Here is a 7,337-nt window from a genome sequence, read left to right as displayed (position 1 = left end):
GATAACCAGGAAGTCTAAATCTATGACTATTGTCAATGATGAGTTACACCACTATAGTGTGACAGGTGTATTCCAACATTGTGTTTCTCCTGAGGAAGGCCGTGACATCTTACGAGAAATAGATGAAGGTGATTGTGGCCATCATGCTGGCTCAAAATCTTTTGTGGCTAAAGCTTTTCATCATGGGTTTTATTGGTTGACGGCTCGTGCTGATGCAGAAGATATCATTAACAAGTGTGATGGGTGTCAGAAATTTTCTCGACGAGCTCATGTGCTGGCTCAAGAGTTGCGGATGATTCCAATAACTTGGCCATTTGTAGTCCGGGGGCTTGGTTGGACCTTTCAAGAGGTCTAAGGATAAGAAGACCCCCTTTTGGTGGTGGTTGACAAATTTACCAAGTGGGTAGAGGCAGAGCCAGTTAGCAAGTGCGATGCAGCAACTGCAATTCAGTTTGTTAGAAAGTTGATCTTCCGCTTTGGTTATCCTCATAGTATCATCGCTGATAATGGCACTAATTTTTCTAAGGGTGCTATGAAGGAGTTCTGTCAAAGAGAGCATATTCGTCTTGATGTTTCTCCTATGGCTCATCCATAGTCTAATGGTCAAGCAGAAAGGGCTAACCAGGAAATTTTGAGAGGCATCAAGCCCCGGCTTATGGTTCCTTTGGAACGAACGCCGAGTTGTTGGGTTGAGGATTTACATTCAGTGCTATGGAGTATCAATACCACCCCCAACAGGTCAACAGGGTATACGCCTTTCTTCATGGTCAATGGTGCAGAGACGGTTCTCCCAAGTGATATCCGTCATGACTCGCCCTGAGTGATGGCAAATGTTGAAGCTGTTAATGAGATGGCACGATAGAACATACTTGATGCTTTGGATGAAGAACATGATCTTGCGGCGGCTCGTTCAGCAATATGTGAACAAGACCTGCGTCGGTATGATAGCCCCAGAGTCATGACTTGGGAGTTTCAAGAAGGCGACTTAGTACCCCGACTGATTCAAGATTAGACAGATATGCATAAGTTGTCCCCCACCTTGGGAAGGACCTTTTGTGGTCAGTAAGAATCTCAACAATGGCTCGTATTATCTCATTGACATACATGAGCACAAGAAATCACACATCTCTGAGATGGAGACCAACAGGCCGTGGAACATTGCTTATCTTCGGCCTTACTATACTTGAGCCGATGGCTCTCCCTATTGTACATACTTCTGTCCATGTATATATCTTTTAGTGACCAATATAATAAAGCCGACATCCTTGAAAAATTCAGGTCTTCTGTCGTTTTATTTCTGTGCATCCGAGTCTTTGTTATTTGATCATAAGGTTACTTGGGGGCTTCCAACCCACCGTGTTTAGCTTTCATACCCTCTTGATCGGCCTGAGTTGCCAAATTATGAGTTACACCTGCCTGTTTGCAACTTGCTACTCCGCTAGGTGACCAGCCGAACTCTTAATAATCAATCTTTCCTAAGACCCTGAACTTGCTAAGGTTAAAACTGCGGCTTACAGTGAGCTAGGGTAAACTCAACGGCTGTGCGGCCTTGAAAGAACAAGGCCTATGAGCCAACCTTTTCGGTCGTGTCTTGAAAGTCGACCTAACGAATATTTGAGATTTTTTGTATATCTCTCATTTGGTTTTTTTGGATGTTTTTATCTTAAGTTTCTACTTTTGTGCAAATTTTGAATACCCGGATCATGAGGCTCCGGGTTATGTTACTCATATTTATCTCGGGTTGTCACCCGCACTGGCTTTTGCCTTTCAGTCACCAGTATGTTTTGGCTTGAACATCCGTGGTTATCATTTTTTCAGTAGTCCTATGATGCTACCTATTTTTGGGTTGTCACCCGCCCTAGCTTTTGACTTTAAGTCGCCTACACATATGTTGATTGGTCTTCTACAGGATATGCAAGACTTTAGGTGAAAATAGGAGTCGTAGGTCAGCTCATATATATGATCATATCAAGCATGTGATAAAGTTCAGCTGCCGGATCAGAAGTTGTGAGAAACATGCACAAAGGCATGACAAGGCAGATCATTGTTTTAAGCTACCCTATTACAAGGCTTTCATTGAACCCAAAATATTTTGAATAAAGTGATTTTGGAGCTGCACTCTTGTAACCCGGCCTCAAAGCCGTCCAGCTTATGATCACCATAGTCAGTTACTCTTCTCCCTCGTGCCTTGAAGATTCCGGGCCATCCCGTGCTGGCTCTTCCTCTTCAACCATCTGGAGGTCAACTGATGTGCACTCGATGCCGTTTAGAGCCTCGAATTTGGCTTCATCATTAAGTATAATGGAAGGGTCAAGGTCAGGGGCGAATATATGTTGGTGTACAAAAGTAGAGGCTCTCTTTCGTACCCTTTTACTTGTGCACGGGTAGTCAGAGCCACGCCCGCGGCCACACATAGCAGGGCAGAGGAGGGAAGCCAAAGCCACAAGACAATCAAGGCAACGCCCAGACCGGAGACACAAGAAGCAAGAGGGCAAGGTAGACTCCCCCGGCAAGAGCCTTGCCAGGGCAGCCTCCACAGCCCCGGCAAGAGCCTTGCCGGGGCAACTTGCCTAAACGCCAGTAGAGCGCGCCACCCTTGAGCCCAATGGTTCCAACGCCATCAACCTCATTGGAACCAAGGCTCGGGAGGCGCCTCCATGGTGGCATGCAAATCTTTGTAAAGATCATAAACACACAAGACCACATGAGGACCAGAAGGGAACGATCCTCGGCAAGGTCCTTGTCAAGGAAATCCACTAGACCTCCGGCAAGATCCTTGTCGGGGACGACCGTGATGCCACGGCAAGACCCTTGTCGGGACCCCAGCAAGACCCTTGATGAGGAAATCAGCAGGGCCGCGGCCAGGCCCGCACCTGCTAAGACTCCATCGCCGTTCCCATGCAGCTGCCAGCCCAACCAGCTAGGCGAGCACCTGCATGGCGACGTGCGGCCTCTGTACCAACTCAGCAAGCACATGCGGGGTGGCATGCAGGTCTTCGTGAAGACACTCCCACCGCACCAGCTCAGCAGCCTACCAGCGTACATGGCGCCGCATGCCTCATTGGCATGGATGCGTGGCGAGGCAAGGCGAGGCGGCGACGGACAGGATGAGCCTCGTTACGGCCCCCAATAAAGCAAGGGGACACCAAAGGGGCGCATTTAATGCGTTTTGTCCCGTAATGACAGGCCATAAGCTCAGCCACTGTACACCTTTCCACCTCCTGTGTGCCACTGTGGCGTCCCCTTTTTCTACTAAAGGAGGCCCGAGGCATTCAAGAACACTCAAATATACACCAAAGCAGGACTAGGGTATTACGCATCCTCGCGGCCCGAACCTGGGTAAACGAACTTTGCGCTGGCTCCTAGACCCGCTCTTTACACAACCTCGCGCCCACCGACCATAGTAGGGATTCCAGTGATCCCATAGGTGTTATTTCCACCGACATCTTTGGCACGCCGGGTAGGGGGCGCAGTTGTGAAAATCCGGTCTAGCAGCTAGTCTAGCAGTTCTTCATCACCGTGGCGCCCAAGAAGAAGACGGCGATGGTGATTGGTTCACCCAGAGCTGGATGGCCCGTACCAGCGCGGGCAAGTAGCGGGGCGGTCGCAGACGGAGGCTGAGACGCGGCCCACAAACACCTACATCGCTCTGGCAGTCAAAGCCTGACGAGCGGCATCGTTCGTGGGCAGGACGACAGGCCGCACGCCGCCAAATGCAAAGACGGAGATGGCTCCCCCGCAGGTGGCGCGGGGCCCTCCAGGGGCGGCGCCATGCCACCTACCGGCGGCTCGACGGCCTCCAAGACATCTATGTCGGCGCCCATGACACGCTCTTCCCAAGTTGTGCGCGACGAGCAGCGTCACCACGCTTGTGACCCCGGGCACCGCCGTGGGGAGAGTCTCGCGCATCCTTCACGGGACGAAGAAGGCCAGCATGCACACCGAAGTGCTGGTGAAAATGGCGTATAGGCGCAAGGCCGTGATAGAGCTCCTTCTAACGTGGTTAGAAGTCGGAGCGCGTCATGGTCCACACAGCTTTCACCGCCGCCCACGCTAGCAGAAGCCTTGGCACGTGCGCAGCTGCTCCTCGACTTTCCTCCTGCCGCGGAGAAGCTCGACGAGTGGAGAGCCACCATCCGGAGCCTCGTCGACATCGCCCACAAAGATGAGCCATGACCGGCGGGGCCCATAGGCCGACGCTCCGTCGAGCCACTGTGTCACGCCCAATATGTGACTCTATCCAAAAGGAACTCGAAGGTCCCACCAAGGATAGACCCGCATATTGAAACGCTTTTGCAAGGTGGATATCATTACATCAACATTACATAATAGATGGGGATACATACATAAGGCATACAATGCCACACGAATACAACATCACAATACATAAGAGCAACATCCGACTACGGATGATCACAAACAGAAACTCAAACGACATCCACCCTGCTAGCCCAGGCTGCCGACCTGGAACCTATCCCCTGATCGAAGAAGCAGAAGAAGAACTCAACGCAAGCAAGCATCGCTCTCGCGTCATGAACATCGCGTGAACCAGTACCTGCAACTGTTGTTGTAGTAATCTATGAGCCACGAGGACTCAGCAATCCCATTACCATGGGTATCAAGACTAGCAAAGCTTAAAGGAAAGGAAGGGGTGAAGTGGTGAGGTTGCAGCAGCGGCTAAGCATATATGGTGGCTAGGCGGACCACTAGACGTCGAACCCTAATCTCATATCATGCATCTGTCGAAAAGATATTCTAGGAGCTACTTGAATTCCCACCTATAAAACTCCCGAAACTTTCTGGTTATGCAATCTGGTGTTGGGGATACAGGGGAAGCAATATATCTCACCCAAACTAACAATACCTACATCCAAGCTGTATCCATCCGTCAACACATAACCAAGAAACCATCGGAAATCATGTACCTCAACCTTCGAAAAGCATCCGTTATACGAGTTATGGCAATACTCCCGAGCTCGCCCCAGTACTGGGTTATCGGGGTTATCTCACCAACAACTGCATAAAAGAGATTTTCGATGTCGGCAAATCTCATGTATTCCAGAACTGCAACGATAAAATTGTGACGACAACACCTCGGAGCTCAACTCCCTGGGTCAAAGCCACATAAATAGACATGAGGCACCAAGAACAATGTTCTCATCACAAAACCATCGGAATGATTCCAAGATACCCGCGTGATCCTAAATTTTTTTAGTGAAATTTGAGGAGAGGAAAGGCAAAACATCTACGTCAAGAGTCCTCACCAGAGCGATGAAGGGGGCTGAGGAGTAAAAAGAATCCTACTCTCCGATATATATAATCCTAAGACTCAAAATAGTTTTCTTTCTAGACTCAACAACGGCCAACAAACAAGGGGGATCCTAGGGTCGGTCGAGGCTCTGATACCAACTTGTCACGCCCAATATGCGACCATATCCAAAAGGAACTCGAAGGTCCCACCAAGGATAGACCCACATATTGAAACGCTTTTGCAAGGTGGATATCATTACATCAACATTACATAATAGATGGGGATACATACATAAGGCATACAATACCACACGAATACAACATCACAATACATAAGAGCAACATCCGACTACGGATGATCACAAACAGAAACTCAAACGACATCCACCCTGCTAGCCCAGGCTGCCGACCTGGAACCTATCCCCTGATCGAATAAGCAGAAGAAGAACTCAACGCAAGCAAGCATCGCTCTCGCGTCATGAACATCACGTGAACCTGTACCTGCAACTGTTGTTGTAGTAATCTGTGAGCCACGAGGACTCAGCAATCCCATTACCATGGGTATCAAGACTAGCAAAGCTTAAAGGAAAGGAAGGGGTGAAGTGGTGAGGTTGCAGCAGCGGCTAAGCATATATGGTGGCTAACATACGCAAACAAGAGCGAGAAGAGAGCAAGCAGAACGGTCGTGAAGCTAGCAATGATCAAGAAGTGATCCTGAACTCCTACTTACGTCAAACATAACCCAGAAACCGTGTTCACTTCCTGGACTCCGCCGAAAAGAGACCATCACGGCTACACACACGGTTGATGCGTTTTAATTCGGATCTGGTGTCAAGTTATCTACAACCGGGCATTAACAAATTCCCATATGCCTGTAATCGCAGGCACAACTTTCGAAAGATTATACCCTGCAGGGGTGTCCCAACTTAGCCCATGACAAGCTCTCGCGATCAACGAAGGAATAGACCTTCTCCCAGGAAGACCCGATCAGACTCGGAATCCCGGTTTACAAGACATTTCGACAATGGTAAAACAAGACCAGCAAGACCGCCCGATGGGCCGACAATCCCGATAGGAGCTGCACATATCTCGTTCTCAGGGCAACACCGGATGAACACTACGTACAACTAAAACCAGCCCTCGAGTTTCCCCGAGGTGGCGCTGCAAGTGGCTCTGGTTTGAACCAACATTTAGACAAGCACTGGCCCGGGGGGCTATAATAAAGATGACTCTTGGGTTAATTACTCCCAAGGGAAATATAGGTGGTGGTGAGGCAAATGGTAAAACCAATGTTGGGCCTTGCTGGAGGAGTGTTATTCAAAGCGAACTGTCAACGGGGTCCCATAAATCACCCAACCGCGTAAGGAACGCAAAATCCGGGAACATAACACCGGTATGACGGAAACTAGGGCGGCAAGAGTGGAACAAAACACCGGGCATAAGGCCGAGCCTTCCACCCTTTACCAAATACATAGATGCATTAATAATATAAGAGATATTGTGATATCCCAACCAAAATCCTGTCCACCATGGAGCAATCTTCAGCTTCACCTGCAACTAGCAATGCTATAAGAGGGGCTGAGCAAAGCGGTAACATAGCCAAGCAATGGTTTGCATAGGAAAGGTGTCAAAGATTAGAGGTTCATGGCAACATGGGATGGCTCGACAAACAGATGATGGGTAGCGCAGCAAAGCGATAGAACGAAGCAACTAGCATAGCAATGATAGTAGTGAGATCCAGGGTAGCGGTCATCTTGCCTGAAATCCCGCAAGGAAGAAGAATGAGTCCATGAAGAAGACGAACAGGAGCATTCGAACGAATCCTCACAATCGCAACATTACCGGAACTAAGAAGCAACACCGGAAATAAACAAACAACATGGCAAATGCACAAGCATAAACATGGCATGATGCACAAACAAGTATGATGCATGTCCGGTTTAATAAGGCATGGCATGGCAAAGTGCAACAAACAATACTACAAGTTAAGTGGAGATCAATATGCAACGAGTTGCATATTGACGAAACACCACATCACTTATTTAGTTCGATCTCGGCTATGTACCCAACAATATTAAATGTTGTTA

Source organism: Triticum aestivum, chromosome 7B, assembly GCF_018294505.1.
Source record: "Triticum aestivum cultivar Chinese Spring chromosome 7B, IWGSC CS RefSeq v2.1, whole genome shotgun sequence".
Taxonomy (NCBI): domain Eukaryota; kingdom Viridiplantae; phylum Streptophyta; class Magnoliopsida; order Poales; family Poaceae; genus Triticum; species Triticum aestivum.
The sequence above is the reverse complement of the archived record's forward strand: the minus strand, read 5'-3'. Positions refer to the sequence as shown.